This window comes from Ipomoea nil, unplaced genomic scaffold (assembly GCF_001879475.1).
Source record: "Ipomoea nil cultivar Tokyo-kokei standard unplaced genomic scaffold, Asagao_1.1 scaffold3105, whole genome shotgun sequence".
In the NCBI taxonomy this organism is placed as follows: Eukaryota; Viridiplantae; Streptophyta; class Magnoliopsida; order Solanales; family Convolvulaceae; genus Ipomoea; species Ipomoea nil.
This window is the reverse complement of record NW_017619533.1, coordinates 1,535,396-1,561,071: the sequence shown is the minus strand read 5'-3', so window position 1 is coordinate 1,561,071 and position 25,676 is coordinate 1,535,396. Positions and strand designations below refer to the sequence as shown.

Here is a 25,676-nt window from a genome sequence, read left to right as displayed (position 1 = left end):
TCAATTTCAATATTCTCCGAACTGCGATATTTTCTAATTGCAATCGCAACTGATATCTCGTCCAACTTCCGATTGTAATCTCCGACGAAATTTTCTCAATTACGACGCGATCATGATCGCGATCTTGATCTTCTCCCAATTACGACGCGATCACGAACGAGGTCTTGATCTCTCTCTCTCTCTCTCTCAGCGCTTAAAAGTTAGACAAAATAAAACAGGTTATATACTTGCACGTCCCCATCCAATGAAATTACTGAAACACTCCCGTTAATTCAAATAATGTGCCGCTGCCGTTAGATTGAAATTGATCAACGACAGGGATATAACCTCACCGCCTCACCTAAGAGCACAGCCGCATATGAGCATCTACCTATATATATATATATATATATATATATATATATATATATATATATGTATATATATATATATATATATATATATATATATGTATATATGTGTGTGTGTGTGTGTACATATATATATATGTACATACACACATATATATATATATATATATATATATGTGTGTGTACATATATATATATATATATATATATATATATATATATATATATATATATATATATATATATATATGTGTGTGTGTGTGTGTGTGTGTGTGTGTATATATATATATATATGTATATATATATATATATATATATATATATATATATATATATATATATGTGTGTGTGTGTGTGTGTGTGTGTGTGTGTGTATATACATACATACACACACACACACACACACACACACACACACACACACACACACACACACACACATATATATATATATATATATATATATATATATATATATATATATATATATATTGTAACACCTCGAAATTTTTAGACTTTTGAAGCTTATATAATAAAATTAGAATCTCATTAAATCCCAAATCACAATACAAAGAGTACTGGGTGCTATGCCACACCTGAGCTGGAGAACTCAGGTGCACAGGCTAACTAGTTAATATCCTTAATAAAGAGAATGCATAACATGGCACGCAGGCCAAAAGGGAAACTATCTACTTCTATGCTTCGAGGTTCTAGCGCGCTCCCGTGCCTACTCCTCTGTGCCTGAAAGCCAAATATATCTGTTCAGTGAGAGATGCTGGTAACCCACTCCAACGCGTTGAAATACAATACAAATAGATATATACATAGTTATATGAAAAACCATTTCGAAGCATGAAGATATATCCTAAGAGACTCTAGCTTTCAAACAGGAGGTAGACTCGACAGATAGAGCTTAGCACAGACAACGGTCATAATCAAGCATATACACTTCATAAGCATAGGGAAACAGGCAAGGCAGATAAACATAAGCACAGTTAATATCCATAACCCAACATATACGGTTCCCAGCATAAATCCCAAAGTCACATCCCAAGACACTCATAACAACAACTCATCCATATCTCATCACATAGCACACTTTGTTGGCGCCACAGGACCAATCTCATGCCCATGCATGAGGGTCAGCGCATATAGCTCTGACACGGCCCCGCAGCACCATGCCCCGTATCGCAACACGGAGGGGTCGATCGCAACCGACCGATGAACCGCAGCTCATCATAGTTTGATCGCAACCAAACAGTGGACCGCAGCCCAAGAGTATGTCATCTGACCGCAGCCAGGAAATATGAACCGCAGCTCATGTAGAAATGTTTGATCGCAACCAAACGGTGGACCGCAGCCCTATATAATATTTATATACCTGACCGATCGCAACCGGCCTGGTTAACAGTCAGTATGGTTCTCAACCCATCCAACTGCCCGTATAACCAATTTGATCGCAACCAAATTGGGGTATCATGCACACATAACACATAGCAAGCACATGCAACCCACATTAACACATTGGGAAGGGGGAGAAAATGTATAACAAAACCTATGCGTGATCCTTCACATACTAAGAATAATCCTAAGGGGTTCATACTTCTTTCACCTAGGTCAACGGGATACCAATTCAACTAGCATGCAATATATAAGACTCATATGACCTACGAACGGTACCCGAAAAATCAAACTAGACATAGGCACGATAGACGGAGTCCGTTGGGACACCACGGGGGTCGGGGGAACATCAAACGGGGAAGCCAAAATCCCAAATTGGGGTGCAAACCAGCGGGTAGCCGGTGGGTGAGGGTTCACCCGCCAGCGGCAACTATTCTGGGCAGCGGGTGCCCGGCGGGCAGCTGCCCGCCCGCCGGCTGCCCGCTGCCGGCGATGTTACTCTTAGCCGCGGGTAGGTGGCGGGTCCCCTACCCCCACCTACCCCCACTGACTCTTCTTCACAAATAAACGCCCCGGTAACCACCGTGGAACCCGGAACCATGCTTAGACACTTTCAAACGTAATCGGCAATAACACGTAGACAATTAACGGGTCCAAAAGCAAGAACATACGGCACATAACCTATCATGCTTTTCTAAACATAATTAGCACCCAAACATACGAATTCCCACCCAATATACCAAGAATGATACCATACGAGTTCCAGATATAACCTAGGGTTCTAATTATTTTTAAATCAACAAGAACGCAATTCATCATCTAACATCAAGATTCGGTAGGAATATCATATAAACATCAAGAACATCATATAATCATCAAGAACATCAAGAACACCATATAATCATCAAGAACCTCTTATCATCAAGATCACCCATGGAATCATAACACCAATTATCAAGATCATTATAATGAATCATCAACACACAAGAATATGGGGGAAATCCTTAGAGGGGAATCATAGCTATGATAATAGGTTTTGTTGAGACATGGGTTACCTTTTATCCTTAATTAATTCCTTGACTATGAAGGATCTTTCTTGAAGCTTTCTTCTTTCTTGATTTCTCCTAGGGGAATTCTTGGAACTTCTTGTGTGGTGAGGGATTATTGTGGTGGGGGTTCTAGGTGCCCCTTAAGTCCCCTATTTATATATCTAGGAGTCCTAATTAGGAACTAATATTATAGGCTTGCTAATTCTATTCCTTTTAGGGCTAGGGGTTGGGTTTTAGAGATGAGGGCTCGCGGACTATGGTGGGCCTTTTCCTAATTAATTACTGTAATTTAATTCTTTCTTTTGGGCAATAGGTTAAATGATTAATCGGTTCTAGGGGTCGTAAGACGGGGTGTTACATATATGTATATGTATATGTATATGTATATATACATACATATATATATATATATATATATATATATATATATATATATATATATATATATATACATATGTATATATACATATACATATACATATATATGTATACATATATACATATATACATATACATATATATGTATATATATATATATATATGTATATATATATATATATATATATGTATATATGTATATGTATATATGTATATGCATATATGTATATGTATATATGTATATGCATATATGTATATATATATATATATATATATGTATATATATATATATATATATATATATATATATATATATATGTATATATATATATATATATATATATATATATATATATATATATATATATATATATATTACAAAATAGGGATTTATTTTTACAAAAATAATCACACCACAACTTGTACGAAACTAGTACAAGAATATATATATATATATATATATATATATATATATATATATATATATATATATATATATATATATATATATTTATTTATTTATATTTATTTATTTATTTATTTATATAGGAAAAAGTTCAAATGCTGCGGGGTCTTCCGGTGCGACGGAATTTCAGAATACACCAACAGTGTAAGGAAAACACACTACAATGAAATGCAATAAAAAATACACAATAGACCGAAAGAAATACACCATATAACTCACCACCTCCAATGGTGTATTTCCGAACACTGTATGGTATTTTTACTCACACCTAATGGTGTGTTTTTGGTGATGCGTACCTAATTTGTCTCTGTTTTTTGTGGTGTATTTTCCTAACGTTGATGGTGTATATTTGTTGAACTATTGGTGATGCCGCACCGCCGCACCTGAACTCGCCCCTCTCTCTCTCTCTCTCTCTCTATATATATATATATATATATATATATATATATATATATATATATATATATATATATATATATATATATATATATATATATATATATATAAAACTAGAGAAAAGAGTTTCTAACATGAGGTTTTAACCCAACACAAGAAAGGAGAAGAAGAAGAAATTCGAGTCGTGTGATACTCACACTTTCATTAAAACCGACTCATCACCTCCCAAGGGTGCTAGGAGCATTGCGGCATCAGTCTCCCAAGATAAAACAGACTACGATTTTGGTGTTCGAGCACTCAAACCCAAAGCTCGGCAAACAAGAACACAAGGTGAGTACGTACTCTGTACGAATTTACGGAAGATGTTGATAGACAATTTTCTATTTCAAAACAAGGAATGAGAGTAGAGAGAAAAGTAAAAATTTTGAGAGTTTCAAAATTGGCATACCAACTCATTCTGCCAACATCCTAGCTATTTGTGTGAAAAAAGAACAAATAGCTTTATAATGGCTTATAAATCCAATATTAATCCAATTTAATAATAGTATTATAACGTTTGAAACAGTCATACTAATTATCGTAATAATATCAATATCACGAAATCAATATCACGAAATTAATATATAATTAATTTCAAAACACTTGAGTGACCTAAAAGTTCGTACAAACCGAATGGTCATCGAATTGGAACCGGAAAACCAAACCCGAGTGGTCCCAAAAACACCGAAATAGTGCGGCATAAATCGGTGCATATAACACCGAGTCGTGCAAATAGCATCGCTCGTGCTACAAAGCAATGAGTGGTGCTTCTGAATCCACATGCACCGAATTGTGCATTAGTCCCAATGCTCCAATTAAGCTTCCAAAGCTTAATTATTCTTAAGCTTTTAAAACAAATTACGAAATGCTAATTTAATTAGCATCTAGCTTAAGTTTTTGACTTCTCTAAAATAGATTCACTTTGAGAATCAATTTCTCATTCACCTATTACCCATTTTGAGCGTACAATATATCAAATTCTCCGTCTCACTACGAAGAGTGCAAATCTACTTTGACCCGACTCAAATCAGAAGTGGAACCCACATATATTTGTACAACAAAATAACCACTTATAAAATGCCATTTTATGCTAAAAATTCCAACAATCCCCCACATGAATGAAAAATTGATTTTCGGGACGAGGAAAAATGACATGAACGTGCTCAACTATCAATCCCTGCATAGCATAGGTAGGTGTTACCCTTTGAACCTTGCCTTGTGAAGATATGTTTACTCTACTGGCTGTATGGTAGAACTTGATATCTTTGAACCGACTGCCGCTTGTGTAGATGATGACATATCTCACATAGGAACCTTCCAACCTTTGTTCTGTTCTCATGGGTGTGCCCGTTTTGGTCATGGGTCACCTTCCTGGTTCTGCAAGAGTTTTTAAAGAATTAAACCCATAAATTCTCCTTTGAAGCGAGCCCACTTCTCTCTCACATAGTTGATTATTTACCGAGTATCCCGCATACTCACATATGTCAACCGACATTCGAATCATTAAAGCATCAACGTGTAGCATCGTGTGGGAGTCACTGTTCTAAACGAGGAATAGTATGGAGTCCGAGACCCCCACAGTGAGACTTCGTTCCATAATTTAGTTGTCCCATTGAACCTAGGTGCCAGCTAGGTTGGGGAACTTTTATTCCTTGGGCTTCAAACCCATTCCTCATGCTAATTTCTCAACAACCATTTTCTTACCCTTAGGTTAGTGGCCACTACGTTATCCTTTGACTTCACAAGTCAACAGAGACAACACCATTTGTGAAAAATTGTTTAATAGTATTATGTCTACGACTTATAAGTCTAGACATACCATGTACATGTAACTCTGTACTCAACCAATTTTGGCTTGACTATCATAATGCACACACATTGGAGGTACGAGTTTTCCTCAATTATGAATATCCTCGAGAAAATGGCGTAGCCATTCAGCCTCTTCGCGGCACATGTCTAAGGTTATCAACTTATATTCCATCGTGAATCAAGCTTTCACAGATTGTTTCGAGAATTTCCACACAAACTACTACACTAGCTTACATGACCACGTAGCCACTCATGGACTTAGAGTCCTTAAAGTTTGATATCCGATTAACGTTGCTATACTCTTCAAATACAGTTGGATATCACACGTAGTGCAATCCAAAGTAACAAGTATACCTTAAGTATCTCATAACTCTCACTATTGCCTTCTAGTGCGTATCACTAGGTTACTCGTATAACTACTGAGTTTACCGCAAAGGCAATATCATGCCTAGTACAACTCATTAGATACAATTAAACTACCAATAATCTGAATGTATTAAATTTGAGAAATACAATCTCCGTGATTTTTGGATAGTTGTTCGTTAGTATCTAACGATGTCTAAACCACTTGATTATCATCATTGCAAGGATTCAATCAACATAATGAATTTAACCTCGAAGATTAAATCTGCCAAACTCATGCCCTTCATGTCAAATCTCAAATTTAACATGTTCCTAGTAGATTTGATCATTTGATCGTTACTTCCCATGGTGAGTTTGTCGTGTATAAACAAATAGTGATATCACCGTCTATCGTATGCCTTAAGTAGACACACTTGTCACTTTCGTTTATACTAAACTCGTTGGTCATCATTGCATGATTAAACTTCCCGTGCCATTGCTAAGGCAATTGTTTCAAATCATACAATGATTTCATCAATTTACCCACTTTCTTTCCATAGCGCGGAACCTCAAAACCCTAAGGTCGTTCCATGTCCATTAAGAAGGTAGTTTTTCACACTTTCTTTCCATAGCGAGGAACCACAAAACCCTCAGGTCGTTCCATGTATATTAAGAAAGCGATTTTACACATCCATTTGATGAACTCCAAGTCTCGTAGAGTGGCTATGGCAAGTATCATCCTAATGAAAACCATTCTCATCACAAGAGAATACGCATTGAAGTAACAGTAGCACTCGCGGTGCATGTAATCTTCAATTACAAGCACGACTTTATACTTCAATGAAACCATCCGATTTTATCTTCCTACTCGTGATCCATAAGGACTCAACGGTTTTACAACCCGGAGGAAGATCAACCAGATCTAAATATGATTTTCTAAGATAGAATCTACTTCACTTTTTGTAGCCTCTTTTCATATTGGTCCATCTGTAGAAGTCACATCTTCTATATACGTTCGAGGCTCGTTTTCTAACAAACATGTTAGAAAGTCCAATTCATTTCTAGTAAACAAGTTAGAATATGCGCATAACACTCTAACATGTATATCAGAAAATATGGACCAAATAATTTTTCAATCCTAGCTCGCTCGCTACGTCTAGCTTCGAGCTCGGGTTCTCTTTCAAACCCTCCATTTTCATTTATCAATAACTACGTCGAATGTTCATATCAACGTGCTAGGTCTCTTATTAGACCTTCACAGAAAAACATCTTTAAGGAACGATGAATTTTAGTTAACGTGTTCTTATGTACGTCTAGACTATAGGACTCGTGTACTAAGAACCAATAAACCTTTTGGTAAGACACCCCCACATTCCAGGTATTAGTAGGAAAGCTTCCTACCTAACCACAACTCGTAAGAGGCCTTATCGAGTTTCTTGCGAGAAACATTATTAAAAAGGTACTTGCTTGTCCAAAATATTGCCTCACCACACATACTTTGCGGTAGGCCCGAACTTATCAATGTCTTGATATTCATGTTCGGCAACACCGTTCCATAGAGGTGAATATCGTGTCGTACGCACAAGTACGGTATCAACGCTTGCACAGAAATCACCAATAGGTGTTTCATATACACCACACCAATTGCTTCTAACCGTCTTAATTCCACGATTAAGTTAGTTTTCCAATTTATTATTATAAAGAATAAATTATCAACGACATCGGTTTTGCTCTTAAGCAAAATTCACTTAGCACTACCGAGTGCTTTTGTTGATACTCTGAGAAGTACATCTAAGATGTCACCCAAAAGGTACCCGAAAGGTTATGTAGCTCCACTACTTCTCAATATCTCACCTATGACCGTAAGGTACACTTATTTCTCGGTCACATGGATGAGAGGTGCTTCTAGCACTTCTCAGACCCGAGATGTGTGCTTCACTTCTTAGTGGTTTTGCCACATCACAAATATATATCTTATTTCTGTTTTCCAATAATTTGAAATATGGTTCATGCTAATTAATCTACGTATAGATTAAAAGTTACCATGACCTCGTCTTCCGTGCCACAAACACGAAGACTCAACCAAACAAGACCAACTAATAATGTTCTTATTAATTACGGTTATTACACCGAGCTTATAGCCCATTTAGTAATTAACCCTTGCCTTCATCCCAAATTTAGACAAAAACATTGTCTTAAACCACAGTAGTGACAACTTTATAGATCATTTACACTACTTGTAACACCCCGTGTTACGACCTCTAACCCAAACTAATTATTTAATTACCTAACCTAAAAAGAGAATTAAAATCCATTAATTAACTAAAAAGGGGTCCATCATAGCCCATGGACCCTTATCCCTAAAACCAACCCCTTAGTCCTGTAAGGAATAGAATTAGCAAGCCCATACCATTTAGACCCTAATTAGGACTCTTAGATATATAAATAGGGGCATAGGAGGCACCTAGAACCCACACCACAATAACTTTCACCACACAAGAATTCCTATAGGAGAAATCAAGAAAGAAGAGATCTTAAAGAAAGACCATTCATAGTCAAGGAATTTAATTAAGGCTAAGAGGTAACCCATGTCTCAACAAAACCTATTTTCCTTGCTATAATCTTCTTCTTTGGCTCCTTATTCTATGCTTGTGTCTTGATGAAATCTTCTATGATAATTGTGATATGATCTTGATAATTGATGAGATGATTTTATGTGTGATCTTGATGATCTTGATGATGATAAGAGGATCTTGATAATTGTGTGATGTTCTTGATAGATCTTGATGTTCTTGATTTTTAAAGATAAAGCATGATTTTGTGATTTAAATATGATTAGAGCCCTAGGTTGAATCATGAATTTCGTATTGGGATTTTCTTGGCATATTTGGGTGGGAATTCACAAGTTCGGGAGTTGATTATGTTTAGAAGTCATGTTAGGATGTGTTCTATGTGAGCTTGCTTTTGATCCGTTAATTGTCTATGTGGTGTCATCAAATGCGTTTAAAAGTATCTAAGCATGGTTTCGGATTCCACGGATGATCCCGGGACGTATATTTTGGAAAAGAGTCAGTGGGGGGTAGGGGGACCCGCCACCTACCCGCTGCCCAAAGTAACACCACCGGCAGCGGGCAGACGTCCGCTCGCTGCCCGGAGGACTATCACCGGCGGGCAGCCGGCGGGTGATCCTCCACCCGCCGGCCACCCGCTGGAATTTGCCCACTTTGGGACTTCGGCTTCCCCGATTGATGATCCCCAACCCCCATGGTGTCCCAACGTGTAACACTGATTACTGTAATTTGGGGCAAACAAATAATACCCGGAGTATTCGGGTTGTCGAACCACAGAGAGGTGGTGTACTAATCACTAGCTACTAGGTTACTCATATGAAACTAGTCCGAACAAAACTTGAAGGTTGATTGATTGCATAAAATAACAAGCAGAATAAAATAAGTAGCAAGGTTTTGTAGACAATAGAGCAAAATAGGATTCTTGGGATCACAATGTTTAATCACCTAGTGCCAATTAACGTTTGTAATATTTGGTTTGGAATTAAGATTTGTATGGGAATGCAAAGTGGAATCGAATTACTCCCGTAATCTCTATTCCTAGTGAATTTCCACTCCCATGGCTTAAACACCCAATAAGATCAAAGATCAGCATTCAATTATTCCTAATTACTACCATCTCCCGATGAGCAATAATCTAGAATAAACTTCCCCTAATAAGTTCCCCTTTCCCAAGGACCAACCATTAGGTGCAATCGTGTGTGTCCTAATTTATGCCCCAACTCCCATTGGTGACACAAACATGACTGTGAAGCTAGTAATTTAGGCCTTTAACTACCAACAACAACAGATTAAAACAAGATTGCAACACAAATCATAAAACCAAACATAAATATATTAAGAAATTAACGAACTAGGCACATAGGTTCATAAACAAATTCACCCAAAAATCCCTAAGGAATTTAGCCGAGCATGGCTAAATTATACATAGCAAATATGAATAAAGGATTACAAATCATCAGAAGAGTACAAGAATTAACCAAGCGATTCTCTCAAATCTCCCTGGCTTCCTCCTTGCTTCCAAAGACGACTTGAGCCTCTTGATTTCTCTCTTTCTTGTCTACCAAGAACTCTAAAAATCTCTCGGTGTTCTTTAGGGTTGAGGAAGGAGGGATTTTATAGTGGGTAAAAAGTTGAGATGAAATAGGAATCTTGTACAAAATTGGACTCAAATTATAATTCCTATATTTTAAATAAAGAATTGCCGTCCCTTCTTTAAATTTGGAATTGAAGTTGGAATTTGGAAATTGATATCTTGAATTTTGCGCCTTTCTTTAATTTGGGATTGAAGTTTGGATTGGAAAAGGGAACATTGCAGCCAACGCCCTTTTGTTTCAAGTTGCTGCCTTCGTGCGTCGCTCGACGCGTCGAGCTATGGCTCGACGCGTCGAGACCTGATGGTCTCAATTTCTGATGCTACTGGAAATTTTCGACGCGTCGAGTCCTCTGGGCCCCGAACTTGTCCAAAATTGCTCCAAACTCATCCTTCAACTTCCCTTGCTCATAGAATTGACCTACAATGGTTCAAAAACACTAACAAACACCGTAAAACATTCAAAACAAGTGTGAACCATAATTAAATGATAATAGCAAGGAAAATATGTATTAAATAGGCAAAATTAAAGAACTTAATTACTGTGATGATTCAAAATAACTATAATAACAAGCAAAGATGTGATAACATCACCCCCTCACACTTAAGCTTTTGCTTGTCCTCAAGTAAAACCAAAGAATAAAATCACAAGTCAAAACGTACAAATTACTCATGCTCTCTCTTGCACAACCTTTCAAACCACCAACCCACTTGCTACAAAACAACAAGTTTCAAGAATCAAATTAGTTTGGCACATAAGAGACCCATTTCCAAGCCAATAACCAAGCACCAAGAATTTAAAGTATGTGAGGATCAAGTGTGGACAAATACTCAGTTGAGATTATGCAAGACACGGCTCATGAATGAGATCCCATAGGCTTGCCCTTCATACTCCCCTAGATCAAATCTAATAATTCATGCTAAGATCACATAGGACTTTATTTAGCTTGTAATGGGGCTACGGGTGATAGCTAACAAAGAAGTGGTATGGAAAAATTAATCAAAAAGAGAGAATGTCACAATTTATCTAAACTTTTCAAAATTTGGAAGAGATGAGATAATCATAATTCCAAGGAGCAAATTTCTTTTAAGAACTTAGCAACTCTTTGGTAAAGTGGGGATCCAAACTCAAAAACTTTCAATCTTTTTTTTTTCTTTTTTTTTTTTTCTCATTCTTTTCTTTTTCTTTGGACTTCTTTTGGATATAGAAAGATAATTTTAATCCAAACTTTCATGACCTCCACACTTGAGCATTTGTAACACTGGCTGCTTTTTTTTTTTGTAGCACAACTCCATAAAACTCTTCTTACGGAAAAGATAAAGATAAAAGTTTCATTCTCTCAAGGGTGGAAGGGAAATATTTGGCCACGGGCTAAGGGTTATAATAATGGGGTAAATCAAAGAAAAACAATCACAAAGAGGGGATAAGTGCTTAGCACTTATTTGAACAAACAAAAGGCACAATGGGGAAACAAAGGATAAAAATATATATATAGGGACAGGTTTAACGGCTATGGCTAAACAATAATGGCCTAAATCACTTCAAAACATGCAAAACTTAGACATCACTTAGGAAGTAATGAGGCAAGTTCTAGCAAAAACACCCATGACCGGAATCTCACATAAGCCTTCACTAGCAATGCAAAACACAAGATCAAGGATTAATCCAATTATTAAGTGGTTAACAAAGCTATTGGCAAGGGAATAGATCAAATATGTGTTACACCTCAAATCATCCATCACAAATTGAGATGCAGCAAGCACCACTAAAACAAACCACAAACCAACAAGAGAGAGTAATTGTAACTGCATGCTAAGACAAGTAACTTATTCACCAAAAATAGCATATGAGTCATCCAAGCAAAAGCAAAAATTTTTAAAATTTTAGAAATATCCCCAGATTAATGATTCCTCCCCCTCACACTTAAAACTTTGCATCGTCCCTGATGCAAAATAAAAGAAAAGTAGAACAAGAGAAAAGAGAAAACTAATAATCACGAACTAGAAAGCAATAAATATGAAATAAATAAAAGATAACATGGGGTGCCTCCCATGAAGCGCTAAGTTTAACGTCGCTAGCTCGACCTAACCTGGTTATGGAGTGCTCATCCTGGTTGATCCGCGAGTTTGATCTCATCACCCCATAGACTCTTCAAATGCAAATACTCATCATGTGTCACCTTGAGAGTAGGGTCGATGTGCAAAATTGACTTGCATTCAATTATTTTTGGCTCATCAAGAACATTAAATTCCACCTTTTCCTCCCCAAAGTAAAAAATCATGGACCCTTTCCTTGCATCAATCATTGCTCCAATAGTGGCTAGGAAGGGTCTCCCCAAAATGAGTGGAACGTCTAGGTTCCTTCGGACATCTATCACAATAAAATCACAAGGCACAAAATACTTGTCCACACGAACTGGGACATCTTCAAGAATTCCAATAGGCTTTACGATGGATCTATCCGCCATTTCTAAGGTGAATTGGATTGGTTTTGGTTCTCCCAACCCTAACCCTTGACAAAGCGTAAGAGGCATAACACTCACACTGGCTCCTAAATCACAAAGGGATCCCTTTAAAGGTCGGCCTCCAATCACACAAGGAATTGTGAACTTCCCCGGATCTCTATGCTTAGGTATATTCCTCCCAATTCCCGGGGTCAACGCTTGATACTCTTGTGCCACAGCTACCATCTCTCGTTCCCCATATTTCTTTTTCTTAGCTAGAATCTCTTTCAAAAATTTTCCATAAGAGGGAACTTGTGAAAGCAAATCAAGTAAGGGAACTGAAACTTTCAAACTCTCAACAATCTCCAAAAACTTTTTCCACCTACTTTCTTTTGTTGTTTCACGATTTTGAGGAAAAGGCAATGGGGGTACATACCTTCTCACAGGTTTCTCTACTTCCTTTTGAACTTGTGGATTATTTTGCACAGCAATTGGCTCATCTTCTATACCACCAAGTATCTCTTCAATCTTCTCCTCAACTGTCTTTTTAGGAATTGATGCTTTGATTGGAAGGGGTGGCTCTTCAAGTATTTTGCCACTCCTTGTGACAATTGCATTTACATGCTCCCTTGGATTTTCAGGCATAGCTGGCAACTTCCCTGTGACTTTAGTACTTGATATAGAAGGTTGATTTGCTAATTGCCTTTCAACCAAATTTTGGCGAGCTTCCATTTTATCCATCCTTTCTGTAATCTCTAACTGACTTTTAATCAATTTTTCCAACAAAACGTCCGTATTCGATTGTGGTGGGGCCTCTGAAACGGGAAATTTAGATTGAACTTGAGTACCTTGATAACCCAGAGGACCTCTATTAACAAAGTGTTGAGGGTTGGCAGCTCCCACTGGGTTGCTCCATGAAAAGCCGGGATGGTTCCTTGAATTATTAGGATGGTAGGTCCCTTGAGGTTGGTAAGACTATTGATGAGGCCTATTATATCCCAACATATTAACTTGCTCCATAGAGGTTTGGGAGTTTAATTCGTCGATACAATCCCCTGACTTGTGTCCACCACCACAAAGTTCACACATCAAAACTCGTCCAAGAGTAGGAGGGTTAGAAACATGACTCACATTGGGATTTTGGATGGTGACTTGGGCAAGTTTTTGAACCAAGGAGACCACATTATCCAACTTTGTTGACAAATCGGCTAACTGCCCCGCATCATGAATTCCTCCTACAAGCTTTTGTGGAGACCTCTCCGTGTACCAAGTAGATCCATTCATAGCAATTTTCTCCAATAGTTCCTCGGTTTGTGTTGGCTCTAGAATCGTGAACGAACCACCCGAAGAAGCATCCACCAAAATCCTAGAATTATCCAGCAATCCTTCATAGAAAGACATCATCAAATCCCAACTCTGAAATCCATGGTGTGGACATTGCCTCTTCAATTCCTTAAGTCTCTCCCAAGACTCAGTGAGGGACTCAGTTGCCAGTTGCTTAAAGTTTTGAATTGCCCTTCTCATCCGTTGAGTTTTGGAGATAGGATAGAACTTCTTCAAAAATTCTCCATGTAATTTGTCCCAAGTGTCAAAATGGTTATCTGGATGTGAGGATAACCAATCTTCAGCCCTGTCCTTCAGTGTAAAGGGAAAAAGCCTAAGTCTGACAGCATCTTGAGTGACTCCATTTATCTTGAAAGTACCACAAAGTCGTAGGAACTTGGTGGTGTGAGCATTGGGATCTTCCGTGGGCATCCCTCCAAATCGATCCGCCGCAGCCATGCTGAGTATGGCCGGATTGATCGCGAAGTTATTGGCCTCCACATTTGGAATATTGATGCTACCATGCTCCTCAACATCCGGAGCAAGGTAGTCAGACATTGATCTCCCTCCAGCTTGGTTTTCTTGTACCTGTGCCATCCTAGTTTGTTTCCTAAGAAACTTGGCTCTTTTCTCAATCTCAAGATTCAAAGGTAATAATCCTTCTTTCCCACGAGATCGTGTATGCATAAAAAGCCAAGTTCTTAGATTCAAAGCAAAATCACACTCAAGAACAAGGAACTTGTTATGGATTAGCAAATAAAATAAATAAATTAAATAAATAAAAGAAAAAAATGAACTAGACTCCTAAAGCAAGACTTTCACTAATGTCAGTACGTAACGCCACCTCCCCGGCAACGGCGCCAATTTGATTACAGTAATTTGGGGCAAACAAATAATACCCGGAGTATTCGGGTTGTCGAACCACAGAGAGGTGGTGTACTAATCACTAGCTACTAGGTTACTCATATGAAACTAGTCCGAACAAAACTTGAAGGTTGATTGATTGCATAAAATAACAAGCAGAATAAAATAAGTAGCAAGGTTTTGTAGACAATAGAGCAAAATAGGATTCTTGGGATCACAATGTTTAATCACCTAGTGCCAATTAACGTTTGTAATATTTGGTTTGGAATTAAGATTTGTATGGGAATGCAAAGTGGAATCGAATTACTCCCGTAATCTCTATTCCTAGTGAATTTCCACTCCCATGGCTTAAACACCCAATAAGATCAAAGATCAGCATTCAATTATTCCTAATTACTACCATCTCCCGATGAGCAATAATCTAGAATAAACTTCCCCTAATAAGTTCCCCTTTCCCAAGGACCAACCATTAGGTGCAATCGTGTGTGTCCTAATTTATGCCCCAACTCCCATTGGTGACACAAACATGACTGTGAAGCTAGTAATTTAGGCCTTTAACTACCAACAACAACAGATTAAAACAAGATTGCAACACAAATCATAAAACCAAACATAAATATATTAAGAAATTAACGAACTAGGCACATAGGTTCATAAACAAATTCACCCAAAAATCCCTAAGGAATTTAGCCGAGCATGGCTAAATTATACATAGCAAATATGAATAGAGGATTACAAATCATCAGAAGAGTACAAGAATTAACCAAGCGATTCTCCCAAATCTCCCTGGCTTCCTCCTTGCTTCCAAAGACGACTTGAGCCTCTTGATTTCTCTCTTTCTTGTCTACCAAGAACTCTAAAAATCTCTCGGTGTTCTTTAGGGTTGAGGAAGGAGGGATTTTATAGTGGGTACAAAGTTGAGATGAAATAGGAATCTTGTACAAAATTGGACTCAAATTATAATTCCTATATTTTAAATAAAGAATTGCCGTCCCTTCTTTAAATTTGGAATTGAAGTTGGAATTTGGAAATTGATATCTTGAATTTTGCGCCTTTCTTTAATTTGGGATTGAAGTTTGGATTGGAAAAGGGAACATTGCAGCCAACGCCCTTTTGTTTCAAGTTGTTGCCTTCGTGCGTCGCTTGACGCGTCGAGACCTGATGGTCTCGATTTCTGATGCTACTGGAAATTTTCGACGCGTCGAGTCCTCTGGGCCCCGAACTTGTCCAAAATTGCTCCAAACTCATCCTTGAACTTCCCTTGCTCATAGAATTGACCTACAATGGTTCAAAAACACTAACAAACACCGTAAAACATTCAAAACAAGTGTGAACCATAATTAAATGATAATAGCAAGGAAAATATGTATTAAATAGGCAAAATTAAAGAACTTAATTACTGTGATGATTCAAAATAACTATAATAACAAGCAAAGATGTGATAACATCAAACACCCCGTGTTACGACCTCTAAAACCAATTAATCATTTAACTAATTATCCAAAGAAAGAATTAAATTACAATAATTAATTAGGGAAAAGGCCCACCATGGTCCGTGGGCCCTCACCCCTAAACCCCAACCCCTAGCCCTAAAAGGAATAGAATTAGCAAGCCTATAATATTAGTTCCTAATTAGGACTCCTAAATATATAAATAGGGGACTTAAGAGGCACCTAGAACCCCCCACCACAATAATCCCTCACCACACAAGAAGTTCCAAGAATTCCCCTAGAAGAAATCAAGAAAGAAGAAAGCTTAAAGAAAGACCCTTCATAGCCATGGAATTAATTAAGGCTAAGAGGTAACCCATGTCTCAACAAAACCTATTTTCATAGCTATGATTCCCCTCTTAGGATTTCCCCCATATTCTTGTGTGTTGATGATTCGTTATAATGATCTTGATGATTGGTGTTATGATTCCATGGGTAATCTTGATGATAAGAGATTCTTGATGATTATATGGTGTTCTTGGTGTTCTTGATGATTGTATGATGCTCTTGATGTTTATATGATATTCCTACCGAATCTTGATATTAGAAGATTAATTGTGTTCTTGTTGATTTAAAAATAATTAGAACCTTAGGTTATATCGTGGAATTCGTATGGTATTATTCTTGGTAGATTGGATGGGAATTTGTAATTTTGGGTGTTGATTACGTTTAGAAAAGCATGATAGGTTATGTGTCGTGTGTTTCTTGATTTTGATCTGTTAATTGTCTACGTGTGTTATCAATTGCGTTTGAAAGTGTCTGAGCATGGTTTCGGGTTCCACAAAGGTTCCCGGGGCGTTTTTGGTGAAAAAGAGTCAGTGGGGGGAAGGTGGGGGTAGGGGACCCGCCACCTACCCACGGCCTATTTGGGCAACGCCGGCAGCGGGAAGCCGGCTGGCAGGCAGCTGCCCGCCGGGCACCCGCTGCCCGGAATAGTTGCCGCCGGCGGGCAGCCGGCGGGTGAATCCTCACCCACCGTCTACCCGCTGGTTTGCACCCCAATTCGGGATTCTGGCGTCCCCGTTTGATGTTCCCCCGACCCCCGTGGTGTCCCAACGGACTCCGTCTATCGTGCCTATGTCTAGTTTGATATTTCGGGTACCGTTCGTAGGTCGTATGAGTCTTATATATTGCATGCTAGTTGAATTGGTATCCCGATGACCTAGGTGAAAGAAGTATGAACCCCTAGGATTATTCTTAGCAGTGTTGTAAAACTCGGCCGCCTAGCCGCCTAGGCGCCCGCCTAGGCGCTAGGCGGCCACTTGCCTTGGAGTTTTGGCCTATAGGCGGCCAAAACTCGGTCGGCCGCCTAGGCGGCCGCCTAGGCGGCCTGGGCGGTCAAACTCGGCCGAGTCGGTCAACTCGGCCGAGTCGACCGATTTCGTCCGATTTTGACCGTTTTGACCGATTTTGATCGATTTTGTCTGATTTTGACCGATGTCGTCTTTCATTAATTATTGATTTTAATATTATTATGACATTATGACTTATAAATTATCATTATTTCATTTATTTAGATGTGTTATTTGAGTGAACGTTGAAAACAACCTCATTAAAATTGTCGAACTACAAGTCTGTCACTATTTTTTTTAATTTTTTTGGTGCCCGCCTAGCGCCGCCTAGAATCCGCCTAGGCGCCGCCTAGGCGCTAGGCGCTACCCGGCCGCCCGACTAGCGCCCAGCGCCTACTGCAACCTTGATTCTTAGTATGTGAAGGATCACGCATAGGTTTTGTTATACGTTTCTCCCCCTTCCCAATGTGTCAATGTGGGTTGCACGTGCTTCCTATGTGTTATGTGTGCATGATACCCCAATTTGGTTGTGATCAAATTGGCTATACGGGCAGTTGGATGGGTTGAGAAGCATACTGACTGTTAACCAGGCCGGTTGCGATCGGTCAGGTATATAAATATTATATAGGGCTGCGGTCCACCGTTTGGTTGCGATCAAACGTTTCTACATGAGCTGCGGTTCATATTTCCTGGCTGCGGTCAGATGACATACTCTTGGGCTGCGGTCCACTGTTTGGTTGCGATCAAACGATGATGAGCTGAGGTTCATCGGTCGGATGCGATCGACCCCTCCGTGTTGCGATACGGGGCAGGGTGCTGCGCGGCCGTGTCAGAGCTATATGCGCTGACCCTCATGTATGGGCATGCGATTGGTCCTGTGGCGCCAACAAAGTGTGCTAGGTGATGAGATTTGGATGAGTCGTTGTTATGAGTGTCTTGGGATGTGACTTTGGGATTTATGCCGGGAATCGTACATGTTGGATTACGGATATTAACTGTGCTTATCTTTATCTGCCTTGCCTGTTTCCCTATGCTTATGAATTGTATATGATTGATTATGACCGTTGTCTGTGCTAAGCTCTATCTGTTGAGTCTATTCCCTGTTTTGAAAGCTAGAGTCTCTTAGGATATATCTTCATGCTTCGAAATGGTTTTTCGTATAACTATGTATATATCTATATGTATTGTATTTCAACGCGTTGGAGTGGGTTACCAGCATGTCTCGCTGAACAGATATATTTGGCTTTCAGGCACAGAAGAATAGACACTGGAGCGCGCTAGAATCGTGGAGCATAGAAGTAGATAGTTTCCCTTTCGGCTTGCGTGCCACAGTTACGCATTTACTTTGTTGGGGATATTAGTTAGTTAGCCTGTGCACCTGAGTTCTCTAGCTCAGGTGTGGCATAGCACCCCGTACTCTTTATATCATGTTTTGGGATTTAATGAGATTTTACCTTCCTTACATAAGTTTCAAAAGTTTCAAAAATCTGGGGTGTTACAGTTGGTATCAGAGCCTAAGTTTGACCCTAGGATAAGACTCTTAAGACCAGACTTTAGGGAATTAAGCTTAAACTCTAGGTACTTAGGAACATAGGGTTCAGGAATCGTAGGACGCACGGTGAGATTGTGAAACCGACACATAGCCCCCTCACTTAATCCCTCTCTGAATTAAAGAAACTCCCCCTTCCCTTATTACATCAAGGTAAGGATACAAAGTAACATCGACTTATGAACACCAGGATGGCACCAAAAAGGAGACAAACAGGAACACCGAAACTCCCCACTCAGGAATTCTTGACTCAGAATCTACAACGCCTGGCCCAAATTTCCCAGGCACTGAGTACTACCATTCCCCAACCTTTACCAAGAAACGAGAACTTGGAAATCCACCACCAAGTCTCGGCGCATCAACCACCCACCTTCTCAGGTAACGAAGATCCCACGATCCTCGAGGAATGGATCGGAACTTTTGACAAGATATTCCGGGCAACCGAATGCCCAGAAAACCACCAAGTCAGAATAGCCTCCTTCTACCTCAGACACGAGGCCGACACCTGGTGGGTCCACGAGAAACCCACATACGAACAAAGCCCAGAATTCAACTGGGAAACCCTAAAAACACGGCTGCGAGAACAATTCTATCCCGACCATCTAAAAACCACCATATACGAAGAGTTCCTCCACCTGAAACAAGGGGCAGCCCCGATCACGGAATACTACCAGCAATTCCGCAGACTGGCTCGCCTCACCCCCGAGCTAGTACCCACCGAGATGATCAAGGTCAAGAAGTTCATAACAGGCCTTAATTCCGAACACCAGAAAGCCCTGGCCACACAAAAACCAAGGACCCTCGGGGAAGCCTATGCCAAGGCATTCCAACTACAACAAGTAACAAACGAAACCCAGGAGACACACCTGGGGTACAAAAGGAAACCTGAGGGGAATCGCACAAATCCCACCCGAGGACCTAAAAGCTCCAGGACCGTCTCACCCCCCAAGGTCACGACACCGATTACTCAAGGAAGAATCCTCACCCTAAGCAAAGCCAGGATCGGAGACAGTAACATAGTCTCCGGAACCTTCCTAGTACACGCCACCCCCACCACTATACTATTTGATTCAGGGGCTACCAACTCATTTATAGCAACCGAGTTCGCCACTCAACTCAGCCTTAACGCCAGCACCAAAGTCCAACTCCAGGTCGAGGTGGCCTCTGGCGAAATCATGAAATGCGACCGCATGTACGAGAACGTAATGATCACCATCCAGGGAGTGGACTTTCCCAGCAACTTAATACAGTTCGGATTGGATGGGGTACAAGTGATCTTGGGCATGGACTGGCTAGGGAAATTCCAAGCACAAATCCTGTGTGGAGAACAAAAAGTGGTCCTACGGGGACCGAACGGAAACAGGGTGTCATACCGCGGGACCCACCAGGATCCAGGGATCAAAGTTGTGAACATGATGAAAATGAAGAAGTACCTAAACCAAGGAAGCGAGGCCTTCCTATGCTTGGTCGAGGACCTCAACACCAAACCACCCGAACCACAATCCATTCCGGTGGTAAACGAATTCACCGATGTCTTTCCAAACGAAATCCCCGGGGCACCCCCAGCCAGGGAAGTCGAGTTCACCATAGACCTCGCACCTGGTGCTGCCCCGATCTCTAAACCACCCTACAGGCTAGCACCAAAAGAAATGAAGGAACTGAAAACACAACTCCAGGAATTGCTAGATAAAGGTTACATCCGCCCCAGCACCTCCCCATGGGGAGGACCGGTACTATTTGTTAAAAAGAAAGACGGGAGCATGCGCCTATGCATCGACTACAGGGAACTTAACCAAGTCACAATAAAGAACAGGTACCCCCTTCCCTGGATAGATGACTTGTTCGACCAACTTAAGGGGGCAGGGGTGTTCTCGAAAATTGACCTAAGATCCGGATATCACCAAATACAAGTGGCCAAACCAGACATTCAGAAAACGGCCTTCCGGACGTGTTATGGCTACTATGAATTTACAGTAATGCCCTTCGGACTCACCAATGCACCCGCCATATTCATGGACCTCATGAACCGGGTTTTCCGACCCCACCTGGATGACTTCGTCATTGTATTCATTGACGACATCCTAGTCTACTCCCGAAACAAGGAAGAACACGAAAGGAACCTCCGCATAACCTTGCAAACTCTAAGAGAACACCAACTATACGCGAAGTTCTCCAAATGCGAATTCTGGAAAGACAGCGTGGCCTTCCTAGGCCATGTGATAACCAAAGAAAGAATTAAGGTAGACCCCGCCAAGGTCCGTGCCGTTAAGGAATGGACCACACCAAGTTCGCTGTCAGAGGTCCGCAGCTTCCTAGGCCTAGCTGGTTACCACAGGAGGTTTGTACCCGACTTTACTAAAATAGCACAACCTCTCATCAAACTCATCAAAAAGGAGACCCCCTTCCGATGGGACGACAACTGCATCGCGGCCTTTCAGGAATTGAAAGATAAACTAACCACGGCACCCGTACTAGCTATCCCCTCCGGAGTGGAGGGATTTGAGGTCTTTAGTGACGCATCCAAAAAGGGGTTGGGTTGCGTGTTAATGCAAAAGGGCAAAGTAATAGCATACGCATCCAGGCAACTCAAAACCCACGAAGAAAATTACCCCACCCATGACCTCGAGCTAGCCGCTATCGTATTCGCGCTGAAAATTTGGAGGCACTACCTATACGGAGTGCAATGCAAGATCTACACAGACCATAAGAGCCTAAAGTACATCTTCACCCAGAAAGACCTAAACATGAGACAACGAAGGTGGCTAGAACTCATAAAAGACTACGACCTAGACATTCAGTACCACGAGGGAAAAGCTAACATTGTGGCAGACGCCCTAAGCAGGAAGGCTAACCACTCCCTCAACGCCACCTGGGTCCTACCCGACCAGCTGTACAAAGACTTCCAGAAGCTGAACTTGGAAATAATAAAGCAAAATCAAACCCACCCCGAGATCCACCTATTCAACACACAAATCATACCCACACTCTTCGAAGAAATCAAAATAGGACAGCAGCAGGATCTGGGACTAGATAAAATACGCCTCGACCTAACCCAAGGGAAAGAAGGACCCTTCAAAATACACGAAGATGGCAGTCTCCGCTACCAAGGTAGGTGGTGCGTACCCACGACGCATCCCCACTTAAAACAACAAATCTTGGATGAAGGACACAACGCCCCATACTCAGTGCACCCCGGGGGTGACAAACTATACCAAGAGGTGAAAAGGTCGTTTTGGTGGCCCAACATGAAAAAGGAAGTCGCAGATTTCGTGGCCAAATGCCTGAACTGCCAAAGGGTGAAGGCCGAACGATGCAAACCCAAGGGACTCGTGCAACCCCTTGAGATACCACAAGGAAAATGGGATTCCATATCCATGGACTTCGTCGGAGGATTACCCCCAACAAAAACCGGCAAGGATAAAATTTGGGTCATAGTGGACCGACTAACCAAAACGGCGCGATTCATTGCCATGAAGGAGACATGGACGATGACACAACTAGCCCAAGGCTACCTAGCCCGAGTGGTGAAATACCACGGAATTCCCTGAAACATTGTGTCTGATAGAGACTCCAGGTTCCTTTCACAATTCTGGAAGTCACTACAATCGGCCTTAGGGACACAACTAAAACTAAGCACGGCATTCCACCCCACCACTGACGGCCAAACCGAGAGAACTATTCAGACTCTCGAAGACATGTCGAGGGCCTGTGTGTTAAACTTCCAAGGGACATGGGAAGAACACCTAGACCTCATTGAATTCTCGTACAACAACAGCTACCACGCAAGCATCCGTATGGCACCCTACGAAGCCTTATACGGACAAAAATGCAGAACTCCCTTGTGTTGGGAGGACATGGTCGACCCGGTGACACTAGGGCCCCAATACCTACAAGACACCATAACCAAGGTCAAACACATCCAAGAAAGGATGAAGGCTGCTCAGGACCGCCAGAAATCCTACGCCGGCCTAAAGAGAAAACAAGCCGAATTCAACCCTGGGGACAAGGTTTGGTTGAGAATCTCACCCACACGAGGGGTAATGAGATTCGGAAGAAAAGGAAAACTCTGCCCCCAATTCATCGGCCCTTATGAAATCATAGAAAGGGTCGGGAATCTAGCCTACCGCCTCACTCTACCCATCGAACTAGAAAGAGTACACAACGTATTCCACATATCCCAGCTAAAGAAATACGTGCACGACCCAAGCCACGTGCTACAACCCGAGGTCGTGGACCTCGACGAGTCTCTAGCATACGAAGAAAGACCCGTAAGAATCCTGGACACCAAGACAAGAACCACCCGTCGTCGGGCCATAGAAATGGTAAAATTCCTCTGGACCAACCATGGGACCGAAGAAGCAACATGGGAACTCAAGGACACAATGAAGGAACGCTACCCCGAACTCTTCACACCAGGAAACCAAGAGGGAGTCGCCCAACAAGAACCAAGCTTCGGGGACGAAGCTTCCCGTTAAGGGGGGGGGGGGGGGGGAGAGTGTAACACCCCGTGTTACGACCCCTAAAACCAATTAATCATTTAACCAATTATCCAAAGAAGGAATTAAATTACAATAGTTAATTAGGGAAAAGGCCCACCATGGTCCGTGGGCCCTCACCCCTAAAACCCAACCCCTAGCCCTAAAAGGAATAGAATTAGCAAGCCTATAACATTAGTTCCTAATTGGGACTCCTAAATATATAAATAGGGGACTTAAGAGGCACCTAGAATCCCCCACCACAATAATCCCTCACCACACAAGAAGTTCCAAGAATTCCCCTAGAAGAAATCAAGAAAGAAGAAAGCTTAAAGAAAGACCCTTCATAGCCAAGGAATTAATTAAGGCTAAGAGGTAACCCATGTCTCAACAAAACCTATTTTCATAGCTATGGTTCCCCTCTTAGGATTTCCCCCATATTCTTGTGTGTTGATGATTCGTTATAATGATCTTGATGATTGGTGTTATGATTCCATGGGTAATCTTGATGATAAGAGATTCTTGATGATTATATGGTATTCTTGGTGTTCTTGATGATTATATGATGCTCTTGATGTTTATATGATATTCCTACCGAATCTTGATATTAGAAGATGAATTGTGTTCTTGTTGATTTAAAAATAATTAGAACCCTAGGTTATATTGTCGAATTCGTATGGTATTATTCTTGGTAGATTGGGTGGGAATTTGTATGTTTGGGTGTTGATTACGTTTAGAAAAGCATGATAGGTTATGTGCCGTGTGTTTCTTGATTTTGATCCGTTAATTGTCTACGTGTGTTATCAATTGCGTTTAAAAGTGTCTAAGCATGGTTTCGGGTTCCACAAAGGTTCCCGGGGCGTTTTTGGTGAAAAAGAGTCAGTGGGGGGTAGGGGACCCGCCACCTACCCAAGGCCTATTTGGGTAACGCCGGCAGCGGGCAGCTGCCCGCCGGGCACCCGCTGCCCGGAATAGTTGCCGCCGGCGGGCAGCCGGCGGGTGAATCCTCACCCACCGGCTACCCGCTGGTTTGCACCCCAATTTGGGATTCTTGCTTCCCCGTTTGATGTTCCCCCGACCCCCGTGGTGTCCCAACGGACTCCGTCTATCGTGCCTATGTCTAGTTTGATATTTCGGGTACCGTTCGTAGGTCGTATGAGTCTTATATATTGCATGCTAGTTGAATTGGTATCCCGATGACCTAGGTGAAAGAAGTATGAACCCCTAGGATTATTCTTAGTATGTGAAGGATCACGCATAGGTTTTGTTATACGTTTCTCCCCCTTCCCAATGTGTCAATGTGGGTTGCACGTGCTTACTATGTGTTATGTGTGCATGATACCCTAATTTGGTTGCGATCAAATTGGCTATACGGGCAGTTGGATGGGTTGAGAACCATACTCACTGTTAACCAGGCCGGTTGCGATCGGTCAGGTATATAAATATTATATAGGGCTGCGGTCCACCGTTTGGTTGCGATCAAACGTTTTTACATGAGCTGCGGTTCATATTTCCTGGCTGCGGTCAGATGACATACTCTTGGGCTGCGGTCCACTGTTTGGTTGCGATCAAACTATGATGAGCTGCGGTTCATCGGTCGGTTGCGATCGACCCCTCAGTGTTGCGATACGGGGCAGGGTGCTGCGGGGCCGTGTCAGAGCTATATGCGCTGACCCTCATGTATGGGCATGCGATTGGTCCTGTGGCGCCAACAAAGTGTGCTAGGTGATGAGATATGGATGAGTCATTGTTATGAGTGTCTTGGGATGTGACTTTGGGATTTATGTCGGGAATCGTACATGTTGGATTATGGATATTAACTGTGCTTATCTTTATCTGCCTTGCCTG

The 25,676-nt window shown here is 41.0% G+C and overlaps 1 protein-coding gene across 1 annotated transcript in view; it reads right to left on the bottom strand.

The window, feature by feature from the left end:
- Positions 1 to 25,676, bottom strand: part of LOC109166776 (protein FAR1-RELATED SEQUENCE 5-like) — a 31,393-nt gene that overhangs the window by 2,821 nt on the left and 2,896 nt on the right. The gene's annotated exons all lie outside the window — the stretch shown is intronic.